This window comes from Balaenoptera borealis (genome assembly GCF_965194805.1).
Source record: "Balaenoptera borealis genome assembly, chromosome: 14".
In the NCBI taxonomy this organism is placed as follows: Eukaryota; Metazoa; Chordata; class Mammalia; order Artiodactyla; family Balaenopteridae; genus Balaenoptera; species Balaenoptera borealis.
Genome location: NC_138875.1, coordinates 41,295,954 through 41,316,435, shown reverse-complemented (window position 1 = coordinate 41,316,435; position 20,482 = coordinate 41,295,954). Strand labels below are relative to the sequence as shown.

Below are 20,482 nucleotides of genomic sequence, written 5' to 3'. Positions count from 1 at the left end.
GTGGGTCCAGAAGTCAGCAGAGGGACCTGGTTCATTCCCTGACTCTGCCACAAGCTAGCTGTGGGCAAGTTCCTGCAATTCTCTACTCCTCATTTCCTCATTTATAAAATAGGGATCATAATAGTCATCTCATTGGCTGAAGATTAAATAAGATAATGTACGTAGGTAAAGTTCCACAGGTGATTCCAGTGGACAGCTGTATCAGTTTCCTGGGGCTTCTGTAACAAAGTACCACAGAATTGGTGCCTTAAAACAACAGAAATTTATTCCCTCACAGTTCTGGAGGCCAGACATCCAAAATCAATTTCACCGGGCTGAAATCAAGGTGTCAGCAGGGCAGCACTGCCTCTGGAAGCTCTAGGGGAAAATCCATTTCTTTCCTCTTCCAGCTTCTGGTGGCTGCCAGCATTCCTTGGCATGTGGCTGCATCACTTCAATTTTCAAGGCGAGTATCTTCAAGTCTCCCTCTTCCTCTCTCTTGTAAGGTTAGATGTGATTGCATTTAGGGTCTACCTACCCAAAAAATCAAGGATAATTTCCCTATCTCAAGATTCTTAATTTAATCACCCCTGCAAAGACACCTTTTCCAAATGAGGTAACATTTACAGTTTCCAGGAATTAGGATCTGATATCTTTGGGGACCATTTTTTGGGGGTCTACCACAACAGACAAGGTTGAGAATCTCTATATTAGGTAGATAAGGAACTGCCTCAAAAGGAAAGCTTTGGAAAAACAAGCAGTTAAGAGGAGAGTTCTAACCCATGGTCTATGGGCTCTCTATCTGTGTGCCCGATGTGGTAACCACTAAATACATGTGGCTAGTTAAGTTTAAATTTAAGCTAATTAAAATTAAATAAAATTAGAAATCCAATTCCTTGGTCACATTTGCCAGTTTCAAATGCTCATAGCCTCATGTGGCTCATGGGCTACCATATTGGACAGCACAAGTACAGAACATTTCCACAATCGCAGAAAGCTTTAATGGACATCATCTCTCACCCCTGAAATATGTTTCTAGATGCATATGTTCATTTGTCTGGGGACAGGGTCTAACAGAAGACACAAGTTACCAACACTGACAAAGACCAGCCTGTTGATGTGTTTTATTGGCTCACTGTTTTAAAATTGAATCGGTTCCTAACATGGACATTTTGATTCAATACATTTAAAAAAAAAATCACACTACTTCTTTTGAAAAACTGAAAAATCTAGGAATACTGATCCCGCATTCCCTCAGAGCAAACATTTCCTGGACAAAGTCTCTGCTACCTGCTTTAGACAGATCATGCTTTCCCCAGTTGCCAATGTCCCCACCTGCCCCCTGCCATTTCTATCACTAGTCTAGCCCCTACAGGTTAGTGGAGTTTGAGACTTCTGATCTTCATCTTCTGATTCTCAAAGATGTCCAAGATTATCGCTTCTCAAACTTGAATGTATCAATACATACAGATCACTTGGGAATCTTGCTGAAATGCAGATTCTGATTCAGTAAGTTTGAGGTGGGACCCGAATTTCTGCATTTCTAATACATTCCCAGGTGATGGTAATGTTTGAATAGCAAGGCTCTGATGGAATCTAGAATCTATTTTCTATCAATAGAATAACTTAGTGGAGAGCCAAATTCAAGCTGCCAGAGACATGTTCTGAATATTGGAGAAGTCACAGCACTAGTAGCCAGTACTGAACAATTGGTAAATGAGGCTTCTTCCCCCATCTTTAAAATGGCTTCTTTGGTATTTAATAGTGAATTTGTACCAGTTGAAATCCAGTTTAATTATTCACAGATATGGGTGGAGATGTTTTTAATTGCCCACTCAGCAACTGTTTTTGAGGTAAAGGCTGCCAATATACTTAACATAAATCATTTTACCAAAACATCTGAAGAGGGGATTCCCTGGCGGTCCAGTGGTTAGGACTCAGCGCTTTCACTGCTGAGGGCCTGGGTTGGATCGCTGGTTGGGGAAACTAAGATCCCTCAAGCCTCAAGGCGCAGCCAAAAAAAAAAAAAATCTGAAGATGATCAAACAACCTGAAAATGATGCACATCTCCCCAGTGTGGATTCTTTGATGATCAATTAGAGGGATAGGACTTGTCCCCAGTGTGTATGCTCTGAGGCTGAATAAAGGTTGAGCTTTGAGTAAAGGTTTTTCAAGAAAATGTCCCAGGACTGAAAGACAAGAATTCACAGATCAAAAGGGCCAGCCCTTTGTGTACTCAACACATGGGATGAAGACCTATATCATTATGGAATTTCTCAAAATTTGGGAGAGATTTAAGATCCTAAAAGCTTCCAGAATCTAACAGGCCACAAACTAAAAATTGAAAAACAAGATGGTATTAGACTTCTCAGTCTAGAAGGTAATATACAGTGCCATCAAAATCTTGAGAAAAATTATTTCCAATTAAAATCCTGCTGGGAAGTTCCCTGGTGGTCCAGTGGTCAGGACTTAGCGCTTTCACTGCTGTGGCCAGGTTCAGTCCTTAGTCGGGGAGCTAAGATCCCGCAAGTCGTGTGGCATGGCCAGAAAAATAAATAAATTAATTAAAAAATAAAAAAATAAAATAAAAAATAAAACCCTGCTGGATCATTATGCAAAGCGAGAAAAAGGACATTTTCAGGCATGCTAAGTATTAAAAAAAATTTACCTTCCATGCAGCCTTTTTCAGGAGACTATTGGGTGTCTACCAAAAAGAGAGTAAACCAAGTAAGAAGATATGAATAGAGGATTCAACACAGGAGATAATTAAGGAAATTCCCAAGAGGGTGATGAAAGGAGGTCCCAGGTAGCAGTCGGAGTTAAGCAGCCGAGGGATGGAGAGCTCAAGGAACATGACTTCAAGGGGAAAAACAATGGTGCAGTGGAGTACTGGGTGTGTTTGTTTGGTTATGTTCCAGTGTTGAGAGGAGATTTATACTCTGGCTGAAAGTCAGTGGAAAAATTAGTGGTAGATGGATAGAAGACTAAATAAAGGGGGAAAACAGTGTTATCATTTATCATTAGATCCAGGTAAACAAAATGGTATATAAGAAATTTAATTATAGTATATCAGAAGGCTTAGCTATGGATAATATTTATATAGTCATAATAATGTAAACACTGAATTCTTATCTAACCAAAATAGGTTAGAAGTATATTGGGAGGATTGAGGTTGTGGGGAGGAGAATCCTGTGTGATGAAGGTGCCTGTGGATTTATAAGAGAGCTAAGTCCTTATCTCCCATAATATGAGCTTAGTCAATGATAATTAAAGTGAAATATCAAGAAGAAATAACTGTATTAACAAGTTATTTTTAAAGTGTAAGTAAATCCCCATAGAAACAGCTATAAGAGTTGAAGGTAGATGCAGTCCTGGGGAGCAGGGGTTGGGGAAGGGACTGCCCTTGTCCATTCTAGGTCTTGTAGACCAATTTGACTTTTCAATTATATGTATTATGACATCAGTTATAGAGAATAAACTATCATTGCACCTCCCATCCCCTTTAAGCCTTCTGTATTGAGGCTTCCACCCTCACCCCCTTACTAGTCTTCCCTGTTGCCAAATCTAATTCACTTGTTTTAGTTCTCATCTTCTCAGAATTTCACATTATTAACTACGGTACTTCTTCCACTTTGAACTCTTTGTCCTTCATTTTCACTACTCCTCTGTCTTCAGGTTCTCTTCCTTCTTCTGAACACTCTTTACAGTGGTTCCTCTTGCTCTGCAATCCCACATATTGAGTGTTCCCCATTGTTCTGCCTTTGGTTCCTGCACTTTTCATGTTGTAGGCTCTCTGCGGGCCAGCTCATCTATTTCCACCTGTAAGCCTTCACCAACCATCTCTAAACTAATCAGCTCCAATTTACATCTTGAGCCTGATCTTTTCCTTGAGCCTCCTCCCCACAGAGCTGAGTGCTGATCAGACATGACCACTTGTTAAGTCAGAGAGAGAGAAAAACCGTGTGATATCCCTTATACGTGGAATCTAAAAAGAAATGATACCAATGAACTTATTTACAAAACAGAAACAGACTCACAGACTTAGAGAACGAACTTATGGTTACCGGGGGGAAGGAGGAGGGCCAGGGATAGTTAGGGAGTTTGGGATCGACATGTACACACTGCTATATTTTAAATGGACAACCAACAAGGACCTGCTGTAGAGCACAGGGAACTCTGTTCAATGTTATGTGGCAGCCTGGATGGGAGGGAGTTTGGGGGAGAATGGATACATGTATATGTATGGCTGAGTCCCATTGCTGTGCACCTGAAACTATCACAACATTGTTAATCGGCTATATGCCAATATAAAATAAAGAGTTTAAAAAAATTTAAAAAAACCAAAAAACAGAAAAAAACATTACCACTTGTTTGTTTTACAGACACCTTAAACTAAACATGAGCTACTCCTCACTTCTCCCACACTCACCTCTTTTTCCTCCTTATCTCTTGAACTAGCACCACCATCCACTCATTCCCCCCAGTAGAAATCTGGAATCTTCCAGATATGTCTATTTCACTCATGTACATGTCAGGCAGTGTCTGTGTCCCGTCCATCCTTGGGCTCTCTGTGTCCTTTATTCCCTTTATGGTGGCTGGCACATTGATCTCTACTTAATTCATGCTCCATAAATGCAGGAATAAAAAAGAAGAGGATCAAATTGATAAAAGGGTCAGTTTCCCACTAGCAATGGGATGATGGGAGTGGACTGGAAACGATATGAAATTTGATGTATACTGGTAGTGGGAGTCCAGGGTAAGGTCTGAGGTGATGAAGGATGAAGTCAAAATGTTAAATCTGAAATTTAGCAAAGAGTGTTCAGATGGATTTAAAGGCATAGTTACCAGAGAAGACAGATAATCCACGAGGAGGAGAGTGCAGTGGGTCAGAGAGCTGCTGCAGGTACATATATTGCAATAAAAGCATAATGGCTTCATGACAGTTTAATGTGAAGAGATGAAGATAATACATTTCATACAGTACTGAACATCCATGTCTGGGAAGACAGTAAAACCCAATGGGAGGGAGACAAAAGGTAGAGTTTCACAGTCTGCTGTAACCTTGGGTGTTTAGCACACTGTCTATGTGGAGTCTTGCTTCTTGCCTCTCTTCCGAAGCATGGGGCTCCAGATGTTCATTTATGAGTTGGTTCTCTACAAACTGCAACTAAACATTTGGTGCTGTATTAGTTTCCTAGAGCTGCCATAACAAATTACCACAAACGGTGCCTTCAGACAACAAGAATTTATCTCGTGGTTCTGGAGGCTAGAAGTCTGAAATCAAGGTGTTGGCGGGGCCATACTGCCTCTGAAGGGCCTTTGCCTCTTCCTAATTTCTGATGCTTGCTGGCAATCCTGCATCGCTCCGATCTCTGCCTCTGTCATCATATGGCCTTCTTCCTTCTGTGTCTAAGTGTGGCTTCTTGTCTCATCTCCTTTTAAAGGATTCATTGGATTTAGGGCCCACCCTAATCCAGTATGACCTCATCTTAACTAATTACATCTGCAAAAAATATCCATTTCTAAATAACGTCACATTCTGAGCTTTCAGGTGGACATGAATTTTGGGAGGACACTATTCAACCCAGTTCAGTGTGCCTTTGCCTTTTAGCAGTTTATTGCAATTCACCGTTCTTTGCCTGCTCTGTAAACCTGAAATTGGCCTCCTAAATATTTTCCCCTTTACCCACAAACATGATGTTACGATTTGTCAGTAGGGGGCGCTGGAGAAACGTTGCGGGAGGAAGGGGTTTCCCTTCCCCGTTCTGGTGTGCTGGCTCAGCTTGTGGCTCTCCAGGATCCAGCAGCAGCTCTCCCTGCAGCAGTCTTCTCCTGCACCCTCTCAGGCAGTTTCGTAGCACACTGCCTCTAGTGAGATACTCCCTTGCCTCTAGAGGGAAGACTTCCAGCAAGATCCACTACCATGGCACAACAGTGACTCCTTTCTATCCAGTGAGCCATGACTGCACTGCAGAGGAGGCTCCTAATCAAGTAAACAAAATGACAGACTCGGTATATGTAAGTCAGTCCCTTACCCCAGTCACCCCAGTGCTTGCTCCACGGGCCATAAACAAAGTGGCCACAGTGGCAGGGATGGAGGCTATGCGTGGGCTAAAAACACGGACTTTACCTACCCAAGACTGACCTGACAAGCATTACTGCTGAGTGTCTAACCTGTCAACAGCAGAGGCCAAAGGTAAACCTCTCAAATGGCACCTCTCCCCATGGGGACCAACCAGCCACCTGGGGCAGATTGATTACATTGGACCTCTTTCTTCATAGAGGAGGCAGAGATTCATCCTCACTGGAATATTCATGACTCTGAACATGGATTTGCCTTGCCTGAACATAACACTTCAGCCCCACCATCTGTGTACTTATGGAATGCTTTATCCATCATCTTGGTATTCTGCGCAGCACTGCTTCTCATCAAAGAGCTCATTTCACAGCAAAGGAAATAGAGCTATCGGCTTATGCCCATGGAATCAACTGGTCTTACCACATACCCCATCACCTGGAGCTGTTGGCCTAATTGAAAGTTGGAATGGACGATTCAGTTGTGGTGCCAGTTGGGAGACAACCCCCCCAGAACAATGGGATTCTGTCTTACAGGGTAGAGTATAGGTTTTGAATCAGTGACTGTTATATGATGTTCTCTCTCCCGTAGCCAGAACACATGGATCTGGGCATCAAGGGGAGGAAGTGGGAGTGGCTCCTTTCACTCTTAAACTCACTAAGAAGAAATGTTCTTCCTTCCCCAGAAACTTTGAGCAATGCTGGTTTAGAAGTCATAGTCCCCAGGGGAGGAATGTTTCCACCAACAGACACAATGGTTCAATTGAATTGGAAAGTGAGAATGCCTCCTGGACATTTTGGACCTCTTATACTATTCACCAACTGGCCAGAAAAAAAGGGTGGGGGTTACTCTAAATGAGGTACTTGAACTTGGGCTGCTGCTACACAATGCAGGCAAGGAGGACTATGTCTGAAACCCAGGGAGTTATCTGGGAGTGCTTCTTAGTACTTCCATGCCTAATAGCGAAAGTTATTGGAAAACTACAGAAACCAGGAAAGGCAGGACTGAAGACTCAAACCCTCTTGGGAGTGAAGGTTTGGGTCACTCTGGTAGGGAATGAACTCCAACCAGCTGAATTTCTGGCTGAGGATGGGGAAAATGTGATGTGGACTGGGCAGTGGAAGAAGGAAGAGATGGGTACCATTGACAGCCTCATAACAAAACACAGAAATAATGGCAGTAGTAGCTTCATATATATTCTCCTTACATATATGTGTGTTTACTGAATATACTAAACATTTTCTTCTTCTATCTCCTTTCTATTTTTATGTTACATACATGTAGTTGAAAATTAACTTTACAGTTTATTCTTTAGGAACAGAATATTCAGTGGGACTCCACCTGAATTTGAGGAGTGATTAATATAACCATTGATGGATATGGTGCCTGTTGGAACTGTGTGCCTCTACATTTTGAAGAAGAGGTGAGAACTTTTCTTTTAATACAGAAAGTTGTATTTTGTTACAGGAAAAATTAGAGGTGTTTTATTGATGTACAGAAGTTCAAAGCTGTGTAGAAGGCTGCACATGGAAGCTGAAGAGCCAGAGGGCTCTCTCTCCTCACTTGTATTGCTGTGATACTGCTCCAGCTATTCTTTGAACCTTTAAGTGTCTCTTCTTGTCCTCTCCAATTTGAGACACAGCTTGTATCACCATGAAGTTTCTTCCAATTTCCCTATTCTGTAGTGATTTTTTTCTTCTCATGACCCTGAAGAACTTGACTATATCGCACATTTAGCATCTAGTTGTACTCTGAATATAATTTTCCTCTCATTATTTGGTGCATTACACTGCTCCTCCACCAGCCCCAGTCCATTTGATCCTAAGCTCTTTTAGGACAACGTCTCATTCCTTTTTTGCGTCATCCACCAAAAATACACACATGAATACACACGCAATGAATATCTCTTAATTAACTGCCCTTGCTTGCCGCACTGATTGTCTGCTTCTTGCTCCAAATTTACTGTTTCAGCTAATACAGTGTTTCCCAACCTAATCTGACTAGAGATCGCCTTTGACATTAATATGTCAAACTTACTCAAAATTACTTGGAAATTTTTTAAAATTCATCAAGTTTTGCTTGATATAGAGCAGGGATTTATGTAAAATATTTTATTCTGGGTTAGTACATTGTATCATAATATGACTTTCCCCCACTACTTAAAAATAATTATATAAGAATTAAAATGACATACTGTAGTTCCAAAAAAATTAAAAAATAAAATTACTATATGATACAGCAATTCCACTTCTGGGTATATACCCCAAAGAATTGAAAACAGTCTTAAAAAGATATTTGTACATCCATGTTTATAGCAGCCTTATTCACAGAAGATGGAAGCCAACAAGTGTCCATCAACAGATGAATAGATAAGCAAAATGTGGCATAAACATACAATGGAATGTTAGTCAGCCTTAAAAAGGAAGGGAATTCTGACACATGCTACAACATGGATGAATCTTTTTTTTTAAAATTTATTTATTTAATTTATTTATTTTTGGCTGCGTTGGGTCTTCGCCGCTGTGCGCGGACTCTCTCCAGTTGTGGCGAGCGGGGGCTACTCTTTGTTGAGGTGCACAGGCTTCTCATTGCAGTGGCCTCTCCCGTTGCGGAGCACAGGCTCTAGGCACACAGGCTTCAGTAGCCGTGGCACGCGGGCTTCAGTAGTTGTGGCTCGCGGCTCCAGAGCACAGGCTCAGTAGTTGTGGCGCACGGGCCCAGCTGCTCCACGGCATATGGGATCCTCCTGGACCAGGGCTTGAACCTGTGTCCCCTGCATTGGCAGGCGGACCCCCAACCACTGCGCCACCAGGGAAGCCCAACATGGATGAATCTTGAGGATATAATGCTAAGTGAAATAAGCCAGTCGCAAAAAGGCAGCTACTGTATGATTCCACTTATATGAGTGTAATCAATAGAGTAGTCAAATTCATAGAGACAGAAAGTAGAATGGTGGTTTCCAGGGGCTGGGAGAAGGGGTATGGGGAGTAGTTGTTTGATACAAAGTTTCAGTTTTACAATATGGAAAGAGTTCTGGAGATGGGTTGCATAGTAACATGAGTATACTTAACACTACTGAACAGTACACTTAAAAATGGTTAAGATGGTAAATTTTGTTGTGTATCTTTTACAGCAATTTAAAAAATCTAACAGAGTCCATACAATAAAATTTATAGATGAGATTGTTCAGGAACCAATGGAAAAATTATTGAGAGAAATTAAAGACTGAAATAAATGGAGTGACATCTGTGTTCATGGATTAGAAGACCTGACATTGTAAAAATGACAGTTCTTTCTAAAATTATCTGTAGATTTCATGCAATCCCAATAAAAATTTCAACACTTTTTCTGTAAATTAAAAAACTGATACAAACATTTATATGGAAATGCAAAGACTTAAGAAGAGCCAAGACACTCTTCTTTTTTTCAATTGAAGTATAGTTGATGTACAATAGTATATAAGTTACAGGTGTACAATATAGTGATTCATAATTTTTAAAGGTTATATTCCTTTTATAGTTTTTATAAAATATTGGCTATTTTCCCCATGTTGTACAATATATCCTTGCAGCCTGTTTGATACTTAATAGTTTGTACTTCTTAATCCCTAACCCCTAGATTGCCCCTCTCCCCTTCCCTCTCCCATCTGGTAACCACTAGTTTGTTCTCTATATCTGTGAGTCTGTTTCTTTCTTGTTATATCCACTAGTTTGTTGTATTTTTTAGATTCCACATATAAATATCATACAGTATTTGTCTTTCTCTCTCTGACTTATTTAACTTAGCATAATATCCTCCAAGTCCATCCATGTTGTTGCAAATGTCAAAATTTCATTCTTGTTTATGGCTGAATAGTATTCCATTGTATATGTATATACCACATCTTCTTTATCCATTCAATTGTTGATGGACACTTAGGTTGCTTCTGTATCTTGGCAGTTGTAAATAATGCTGCTATGAACATCGGGATGCATGCATCTTTTCGAATTAGTGGGTTTTTTTTTTTTTTTCAGATATATACCCAGGAGTGGAATTGCTGGGTCATATGGTAGTTCTATTTTTAGTTTTTTGAGAAACCTCCATACTATTTTCCACAGTGGCTGCACCAATTTACATTCCCACCAACAGTGTGTACGAGGGTTCCGTTTTCTCCACATCCTGCTCAACATATGTTATTTGTGTTCTTTTTGATGATAGTCATTCTGATAGGTATGAGGTGATATCTCATTGTGGTTTTGATTTGCATTTCCTTGATGATTAGCAATGTTGAGCATCTTTTTATGTGCCTGTTGGCCATCTGAATGTCCTCTTTGGAAAAATGTCTGTTCAGGTCTTGTGCCCATTTTTTAATTGGGTTGTTTGGTTTTTTGAAGTTGAGTTGTATGAAGAAGAGCCAAGACACTCTTAAAGGAGAAGAATGAGGTGGTGGGACTTGCTGTTGGCTATAAAGATATATTAAAACTCTGCAGTAGCTAAAAAATGTGTTATTAATGTAAGAATAAATAAACATACCAATGGAAGAGATTAAAGGTACCAGGAATAGATTCACACATACATGGTTAGTTGATGAGTGACACAAGTAGCACTGCAGAATAGTGGGTGAAAGGTGGTCTTTTCAATAAATGATGTTGGATCAATTAATTATCTATGTAGAAAAAGTAAAGTAAAATTTTATCCCTACCTCACACCATACACAAAAATAATTTCCAAGTCAATTTTAGGCCTAAATGTGCAAAGCAAAAAATAAAGATTTTGGAATATAACGTAGGAAAACATCTTCAAGGTATTGGGATGAGAGAGATTTTAAAAGTAGGACATTAAAAGCACTAACCAAAAAAGGAAAAAATGACAGATTTGTCTTATTAAAATTCAGAACTTCTATTCATCAAAAGATTGAAAAGGCAAGCAAGTGTGGGATCTCAGGATTTTAGCCGTGCACCAAATGAGGGGGTAAATAACTAGTCTCATTTTAAGTGGTAGCACTGAAGATAGCTCCAGTCATTTTTATTTTTAAAAAATTTAATTTAAAGGATATACTGTATAGCATAGGTTATACCCATTATACCCATTATCTTGTGATAACCTATAATGGAATATAATCTGCAAAAATACTGAATCACTATGCTGTACACCTGAAACTAACACGATATTATAAATCAAGTATACTTCAATAAAAAATTTAAATTTTTAATGTATTTTTAACTTTTTATTGAAATATGGTTAATGTATCATATTATGTTAGTTTTAGGTTTACTACATAGTGATTTGACTTTCGCATACATTATGAAATGGTTACCACAATATATCTAGTAACCATCTGTCTCCATACAAAGCTATTACAATATTATTGACCATATTTCTTACGCTGTATATTATATCCCATAGCTTATTTATTTTATAACTGGAGGTTTGTGCCTCTTAATCTCCTTCACCTATTTCCCCCCAACATCTTACTCAGTTCCAGTAATTTTTAATAGTATTTTTGAAGGTTCCAGATTTGTTTAACAATATTGAGAGGACCTTACAGCTTCATCAGAGAGTTTGGACATTAATTTTGACAATACGTAGAAGACTAAGCAAATAAAAAATTGAAGCAATGTAATGATCTTCAAGGAGCAAAAACATACAAGGATATTACCGGGAGGAAAATATAATTATATAATACTTTCTGGTTCATCTGTGAATAATACTTACAAAATCATAAATCATAATATGGTAAAGATGATTTATTAATATCCTATTATAACTATATTTAGAATAATTATATATAAATACAGACTAATATTAAATTAAAATTAAATATTGAAAGATATATTTGTAGTTAAATATATTTTAATTTATTAATATTGTATTACCAGTATAATTAGAGGAGGAGGAGGAGGTGGTGGTAGGGAAAGAATTAAATCCGCATCTTCCAAGGTAGTAGTACAGTGTTCTTTGCCTTCTTCTCCACGAGAGGGCGCAAGGTGAATAAGATTGTCAAGTCCATTGTTTCAGCCAGGGCCTTCGGCTGTGACCACGGACTACCACTTACTTCCATTTTGGTAGAGTTAACAAACTACTATTGTTAACATCTAAACAACTGTCTTTGAGGTCCAGGAGCTGTTGAAGGGATACCCAGATGAAGAAGTCATGATTTAAGCACTCACAATCTAGTGGGGTCCCAGAGGGAACAAAAATAATACATTTGGAGGGCGTGCTAAGGGCCCAAGGAGTCCCACAGATAATGAGTTGGGGTGTTCCTTCCGAGAGGTTGGCATGGTTGGGGGTGATGCACTGGATGAGCGATGGAATAGACTGAACATGGAGAGATCAACTGTGGGAGCACTGAGGGCCCAGGGCTGCTGTGGGAATGCAGGATATTCTTCACCAGCAGACTCGGGGCCATGATGAAAGAGGCGAAGGTTTCTTAACCAACACTCTGCCTGCAAACACTGGGCAGTTTCTGAGGTCTGTTCTCCCTTCTCTGTCCCTTGCAGTCTGCTCTGTTCCCTTAAGGGCCCATGACTGTCACACAGACACCACCCCTGCCCGCCCTGCCCCACCCCCATGACCTTCTTCAGGTGCGCTTCACCCTTTCCTCACAGAGGCCTTTCCTTATCCAGGGCCATTTCCTCTTATTCTTTCAGGCTTTCTCCACTTATCTGAGGGTTTGCTCCCTGGTCTCTAGGCCTCTTCTCCTCTCCTGGACCTTCCTCCCCAACACCAGGATTGCTGTCCTTCTTCCGCCTGGTCTCACATCTGTCGCCCAGTCAGCTCCCTTTCTGGAGGGCTGGAAAGGGACTGACCCTCAGGACCCCTGGGGCTCCAGTGAATATGGCTGATGCTCTTTTCACACCTCTGCTTTTCCTTTTGTGGCCAGGTGTTCACGCTGTATCCTTGACATTTCAATCTGATATTTCCAAAGCAGTAGCACTGCTTGTGGACTCTGAACTTGAAACATGAGAAAGTTCTGCACCGCCCTTTCAGATCTTAAACCTGGTTCCAAGTGAGCTTGTCTGTCGTGTGGTGTGATGGTGTGATGGAGATCACAGGGGTCACGATGCACAGGCCCGCCTCCTGGTGCTGACCTTCCCGGCCAGGGTACTTGGGCAAATGAAGGTACTCTGGGAGTCTCAGTTTCCTCACCTGTAAAATGAAGCCAATGAGAGCAATTACCTCATAGGATTGTCCTGAGAAGTAAATGAGGTAACAATAAATGAGGTAGTGTTTCCTAAGCATCTAGGAAATCCTTTACACTAAAAGGAAGTGCTAAAAAATGTAGCTATTATTATTATTTCTTCATCTGTGACACTCAGGTGGGATTGCCAAGGGCAGACTGAATGATCTCCAAGAGGCTCCTTCAAGCTCTTTCCTCTGAGTTTGTCAAATATGACTCGCCATACATGCTGCACGGGTTTTGCTTCCCTCCTCTGTCTCCTCATAGCTTCCTCATAGCTTCCCTCCTCTGTCTCCTCCGGTAACCCCCATGCCGCCCCAGCCCTGGGACACCTCAGTCAACAGCTCTTTGCGCTAAATTCCTCGCTGTTCGAAAGAGCGAGTGGTTTCAGTTCTGGTTGCAGTGGCTTCGCCATCCGGGGAGTCAGCTGCAGGCAAGTGGCATCCACAGGACAAACCAGAGGAGTCATCACCATCTCTGCTCATAATCTGGTTTCTAGATATGAATATGGGTCAAAGGACACTGTATTGGTTGCCATGACAAACCACCTGGCGTATATAAATGTTTTCATTTCTATTCTGGAACAAAATCTCACACAGCCTGCAATGGGACAGTGTTTCCGGGCCTGAGGGGAGGCTGAACCTTCACCGATGTGTCAAACTGGTCAGATTGTCCATTCCCCTTAAGACATTTCTGTTTCCTGGCATTTTGCTGTCTTCCTGCTTTAGAACAACAGCAGCCATGAGTAAACTCTTCACACATTGCACGTGCAATCAAGCGTGGCAGGATTGAGAAGCGGGGCTTGCGTCAGCCCAGTTCAGGCTGAATGACAGGTGCTGCTTTCCCAAGTGACAGAGGGAAGGCAGGAGTGTTTCCCAAGGACCAGGCTCAGGCCACTCAAATGAGAAAGCTGGCCTGGGGTCAACTTATATCCCAACCAAGGAGGCTGCCTGACGAGCAGAACCCCACAGCAGAGTACAGAGGCTCCATCAGACACCTAAAGGTTGAGGAAGGAGTCTGAAGTGACAGACCTGGAAGGAGATCCCCAGAGACTAGGTGTTCAAAAAACCCACAAAAGTACTTCAGGGAGGAAAGTGCTTGCTTCATGGAGAGAGCTGATGCCAGAGCAACACGAAATTCCAAGTTGTATGAGGACTCCCTGCCCCACCTTCACCTCCACCCTGGGTGGGGTCAGAAACCACAGCAAAGGGTGGGGCAAAAGTCATAAACGAGGTTGACGAGAAAACAGAAAAGTATCAGGACCTTTTCCCCTGCAGGTGTGATGGGAAACCCAGCCCAAACATGAAATTTAGTTTATTATTATTATTATTATTATTATTATTATTATTATTATTATTATTATTATTATTATTATTATTATTGACACCATACTTTAATTAGTAGCCTTGCAGTGACTAGAGGATCTTTGGTTACTCATAAGTTACCAGAAAAATCTTCAGAGCTGCTGGAGCGCTTCTCCTCGGGGCAGGGGAGAACTAGCCCCACCTCAGGGGAAATGAGTGATGCTGTCTGAGCCCATCTCCATGAAGCCTGTTTGCTTCTTATAGAGGCCAGGCTGGCAGTCCACGCCAGAGTTAGGAGTTCAATGGAGTGGCCATAAGGAGCGACAGTGGCTGTCGGCTTTATTCTAGTGCAGGATGCCGAGCCCCAAGACAAGCAGAGGGCTTTTCACATCTCCCAGAAGCAGGGGATCTCTGCTGAGCTGGATAGGATGGGGGTTAGAGGAGAAGGGAGGGTGTGAAATAGACTATTCAGAGGGAGTGGATGTGACCGTGACCGAGGAGTGCAGAGACCCTGGTTGGCGGGGCTGCTGCTCATTTGAGATTTGTGACATCTCTGTCCCTTTGATACCTGCTTCTTGGGTCCGATGGCTGGATGATTAAGGTTAACAAGCACTGGGGTTTCACCCCCGTGTAGAGAAAGGCTGCAAGAAGGGCATTAGATGGCAGGTGGTGACATGCTGGACCACAGGTAGTCTGGGCTGGATGAGGAAGAAAGGGAGACACCGGCACTGCAGACCGTGCCCCATGGGTCCAGGTGTTGGAGCTGGGATCTGTAGAGAGCGGGGGCCACAGGAGCTGGAGGTGCCAGGACAGCAGGCTTCCCAGCAAGCTTCTGAAGTGGGGCATCTACTTGTGAAAATAAGATCTGGGCTTAGGCTGTGGGTGCTGAGGTGTAAGGAGAGGATGACTGTAGAGATGGTGAAGGACTGAGAAACCAGAGTGTGGTGGTTCATCCATTGTAGGGAATTGACAGGGGACAGGTAATGTTAGGGGAAACACTAACTGAAACCGCCCACCCTGGCCAGGCACCACAGTAACCATCTTCATGAGTTATTTTACAACAGGAGGTCCTGGTAAGGAACATGGAACTAACAAGCCACCACCAACCAGGAGAATTCCGGAAAGGTCAAAAGGAGACGCCAGTCCATATGTCCTACCAACCTCCCAGAATCTTCCTCGCTGGAATCCATCTTGGCTGAGTGATGCGTGCGCCACCAGGAAGGACTCTGAGTCAGAATGATTGGCCAGAGACAGCCGGAAACTAACCCCATTACCAGAAAACCAGAGACTGCGAGCCACGTGGCAGAGCAGTCGTCCTGGGTTCCCTTACCCTCCTGCTCTCCACCCGGGTGCCCCTTCCCAGTAAAGTCTCTTGCTTTGTTAGCACGTGTGTCTCCTCGGACAATTCATTTCCAAGTGTTAGACAAGAGCCCACTCTCAGGCCCTGGAAGCAGCCCCCCTTCCTGCAACAGTAAGAGGACCAGGTCAGTCAGTCAGGTGCTGCAGTTGCTGCAGAGTGAGGTGAGTGGAAGTTGGCCACAAGGAGAATCATGAGTGGTAAAGTCTTCAGGGCATGAGCTCAACTTCAAGGGAAGAGAAATGGATTAGAAATGGACTTGGATGTTTGGAATGACTGGAATGCTGCAGTGTGATATCCAATTATTAAGCTCTGGTCCTTACACACACACACACACACACACACACACACACACACACACACACACACAGCCTGAGCTGACCGGGGCCTAGATCAGTAGCTGGCAAATTGCTGGGGAGGAGGCCTGGCACACTCCCCTGGTCTACAAAGTCTTTATTCTTCATCCCTAACCCTCCACCAGGAGTGGGGTCATCAAAGCTGCAGGACCCCATGGATTCTCCAGGAAGGAGAGAAGCGTTGGGGAATAAGCCCCCAGGCCCATCAACAAAACAGGGAGGGAATGAAGGGAGGGGCAGAAAGAGTGGAGGGGGGGCAGACAGCAGGGGAAGAGGAGGGTGTGGTGTGCGGGTGCAAGCAGGACGAGACCTGAAGGGTGGTTGCAGGAGCTGGTGAGAGACGCTCAGGAAGGCAGGGGAGGGCAGGGGTGTGGTGTAGATGGTGGATGACAACTGGGTCAGGCGTGAGGAAATGGAAGGAGCAGATTCAGACAGTTCTTTCAAGAACTTTGGCTAAGAAAGGGCGGGGAGAGATGGGGCAATAACAGCAGGGAAGGTGTTTTTATGATGGGCGAGGTTTGAGCATGACAAAAAGCCTGCTTTTTGTTTAAATGCTCCTTGGTGGGAGCATGTTAAAGCCGATGTGATTATCTAGTCAGCCTGTAAGTAGGGACGCTCATGGAGGTCTGCCTCTGACAAGACCGTGATGGCAACTGATCACATGTACATTACAGCACCGTGGCTCTGACATGAAGTTCCACCCGGGGACAGTGTGGGTGGGATTGGACAGCATCTGGATTATTTAGAAGCACTACAGGCTGATGGGGGAAAAAGTTCAAGGATGAGGAAAGAGGAGAAAGAAAACTCAGAAAAATCTGCGTGTAAATGGAAATTATTTTTAAAAATCTACCCACACCTGAAACTCCATCAAACCTCCCCAGAGCTCTAAGAGGCTTGCCTAGAGCCCATGGGGTCTATGGACATCCAAGCGTTGGTGGGGGTGATGATCCCAATTTTAGGAGAGAGACCAGCTAAAGTCAGAGTGTATCTGATGACTAGGGACACCTTCAGCAGTGCATAAACCCATGCTGTTTGTTCCAGCTCCCAGGGAAAAAAGGGTGTGGAGACTGGCATTTGCAGGTTGCAGGCAAGGGAGGTTAAGTTGGAAGAAATGGGCGTATTTTATAACAATACAAGCTACCAGGGAAGGACTTCAGGATGGTGAATGTCAGGATTGGTTAAAATGTGATTAAATGACATCATGCCTCAAAAGAACAAAATTAAAATTGAATTAATTAATTAAAATTGAGTAGAATGAATTTAACTGCTAAACCAAAGCACATAAATTATGTTTTTAAAAGGTAGCAGAATTCTGCTCCTGGCCAAGGTGGGGTAGCAGAGACTGTGTTTACCCTCCTACCTGAAACAACCAAAAAAAAAGAAAAAGAAAAAAGAAAAAAAAAGGATGAAATATATGAAACAATGGTTTTCAAGAGCCTAGACATCAGGCAACAGAGGACAGTGATCCCTGAGATAAAGGAAACAAATGATTGCCCCAGCTTATTGCTTTGAGAATTTTCAGGTGACAGTACCAGGAAAGGGACCCAAGCATAGCAAGACCCAACTGCACGGTGCCTATAAGAAATCCATTTAATATAAGGACATAAATAGAGACAGAAAGCAAATTGGTAGTTGCCAGGGTTGGGGGGAGGGGAAATGAGAAGCAACTGCTTAATAGGTCCAGGGTTTTCTGTTGGGGTGATGAAAACATTTTGGAACTAAATAGAGGAAGTGATTGTACAACATTGTGAATGCACTAAATGCCGCTGAATTGCGCACATTAAAGTGGTTATTTTGATGTTATGTGAATTTTTTTTTGTAATTTATTTATTTATTTATTTATTTATGGCTGCATTGGGTCTTCGTTGCTGCACATGGGCTTCCATAGTTGTGGCTCATGGGCTCTAGAGCGCAGGCTCAGTAGTTGTGGCACATGGGCTTAGTTGCTCTGCGGCATGTGGGATCTTTCCCGACCAGGGCTTGAACCCATGTTCCCTGCATTGGCAGGCGGATTCTTAACCACTGCACCACCAGGGAAGTCCCTGTTATGTGAATTTCACCTGAAAAATAAAACAAAACAAAAACAAAAACAAAAAACCAACTAACCAGGCATACAAGAGAACAAAACAACCAGCAGAAACCAGAGACCCGCAGAAGATCTAGAGAATGAAGTTATAAAACTCAGACTGAAAATAATTATGCTTGCTGTGTTCATTAAGGGATGAAAGATGAAACTGAGTATTTTGACAGAGAAATATAAACTGTAAAAAAAAAAAAAAGAGAGAGTGTTTTGTTGTCCAGTATTCCAGGTTCATCTCTATGTGCAGGGTCTCTGATCTTGGACCTGACTGGTTCCCAGGAAAAAAATCACAAGTTAAACCATTGGAGGTCATACCCTTGTATGTATACTTTTATAAAGTTTTGGGAAATCCATTTTATTCCATAAAAGTGCCAAAGCTGTTAGAAAATAAATGAAAACAAATATAAAGTTTACAAAACATCAAGTATATTAGTGAAAGAAGTATGTGTAAAAGACATTGTAAATGTTCATTTGTGGGTGTTTTTCTACACGCTTTTAATCTGAGGCATTGTGGAGTTTAACTAGTTATCTTCATTCAACTCATTCGATAAACATTTACTGAGCATCTTCAAAAAAAAAAAGAGAAATTCTAGAACTGTAGGTACAACAATCAAATTAGTAAGTCAGTGAATGGGTTTAACAGTGGAATAGAGAGCTGAAGAGAGAAGTAATGAATTTTTAATGGCTTGGAAGACAATATCCAGAATACAGTATTGAGAAGTGAAGGTAAGAGACAAAGAAGTTACAGAAAGGAGTCTCATAAGGAGGGGAGAGGACGAGGGGGACAGAGTAGTATTTGAAAACTTAATAGTTGAGAATTTTCAAAAATTGATGAAAGATATTAAACTATATATTTATAGCTGACTTCTAAACAGAAACAGTGGAATCTGGAAGACAATGGAATGATATCTTCAAAATGCTAAAAAAAAAAATATCTGCCAAAGGATGGCGTAGAAAACAAATGCTCTAGCAGTTCATAATTGGGACATTAACTTAGGACAAGAGAAAGATGACAGGATTACAGAAGATGGGTAAGGATTGAGCAGGCCACTAAAGAGACATTGACAAGGGATGTTTCCTAGGCAGGTGGTCAGGAAATCTTAAGGTCTGTTGGTGGAACAATGAGTCAGTCCGTTCGGGTGAAGTTGGGCAACAATTACTAGGGTTGGGATAGAAGTTGAGCCTGGAAATAGTCAGTAGGAGCAGGATGGTGAATGATCTCATCCTACAGGTGATGGGAAATACTGAAGGTGTTTTTATGGCATCCTTGCCTTGTTTCTTGGTAGAATACTGCTGCTAAAAGTCTTTCTCACAATTTCCTGGTATAGGTATAAATCATGCTGTCTCTCGCTACTTTACTATGAGTGAAATGAAATTTAGATAAGTGCCAGCTTCAGCCTGCACTATACTTTTACTCCCCTGAGAGGAAACATTAAATTACGATTTTAAAATAATCCAGTTGCAATGAATCTTATTTCCCCTTTGATTTGTTCCTCTGGAGCCAGAGTGAGACAGTAAAGCAGGGAGGGAAGAGAAAATAAACAAGTTCCTTTTCAAAGTTGTTTCCACATGGCTGACCTTTTGAATTATTTTCTCATTTTTTAAGCACCACATTCCTTTTAGTCCTAACTTTCCCTTTCTGTCTTCAGAAGGTCAGAGATACTCCTTATAAACCCATACTGTCTTAATCAGTCCACGTGAGCTCTGTTTTGCTTTAACTGTGTATTCCTCACCTCTGAGTGCCACTCCCATTTGCCCCCCAACCCAGAGTCCAACTCTGATATGTTTGGTGTACATACTTGCATAATTCATTAATCTTTAAAAACTATGGTGTTCTTTTATGTATATTTTAATTACATCAGTGGCACTTGCTTTTAGGATCCTATAATTTGACCTACTGGACTAAACTCTTAATTTTCTAGTCCATTCTCTTTCATTTGCATCTCTTGGAATTTTTTGTTTTTATCTATTTCCTTTAAGATTCCTCAAGGTGCTCGGCATGATAAATATCAGGAAAATGCAAATCAAAACCACAATGAGGGACTTCCTTGGTGGTCCAGTGGCTAAGACTCCGAGCTCCCAATGCAGGGGGCCCAGGTTCGATCCCTGGTCAGGGAACTAGATCCCACATGCCGCAACTAATCCCCGGGGTGGCCAAATAAATAAATAAA

The 20,482-nt window shown here is 42.0% G+C and overlaps 1 long non-coding RNA gene across 2 annotated transcripts in view; it reads left to right on the top strand.

Annotated features, from left to right (window-relative positions):
• The window catches only part of LOC309610878, a 63,792-nt gene that overhangs the window by 5,916 nt on the left and 37,394 nt on the right, over nucleotides 1-20,482 (top strand). For both annotated transcript variants that reach the window (XR_014234192.1, XR_014234193.1), the window contains exon 3: nucleotides 7,371-7,478. This is a non-coding gene — a long non-coding RNA (uncharacterized lncRNA). The remainder of the gene's footprint in view (nucleotides 1-7,370; nucleotides 7,479-20,482) is intronic.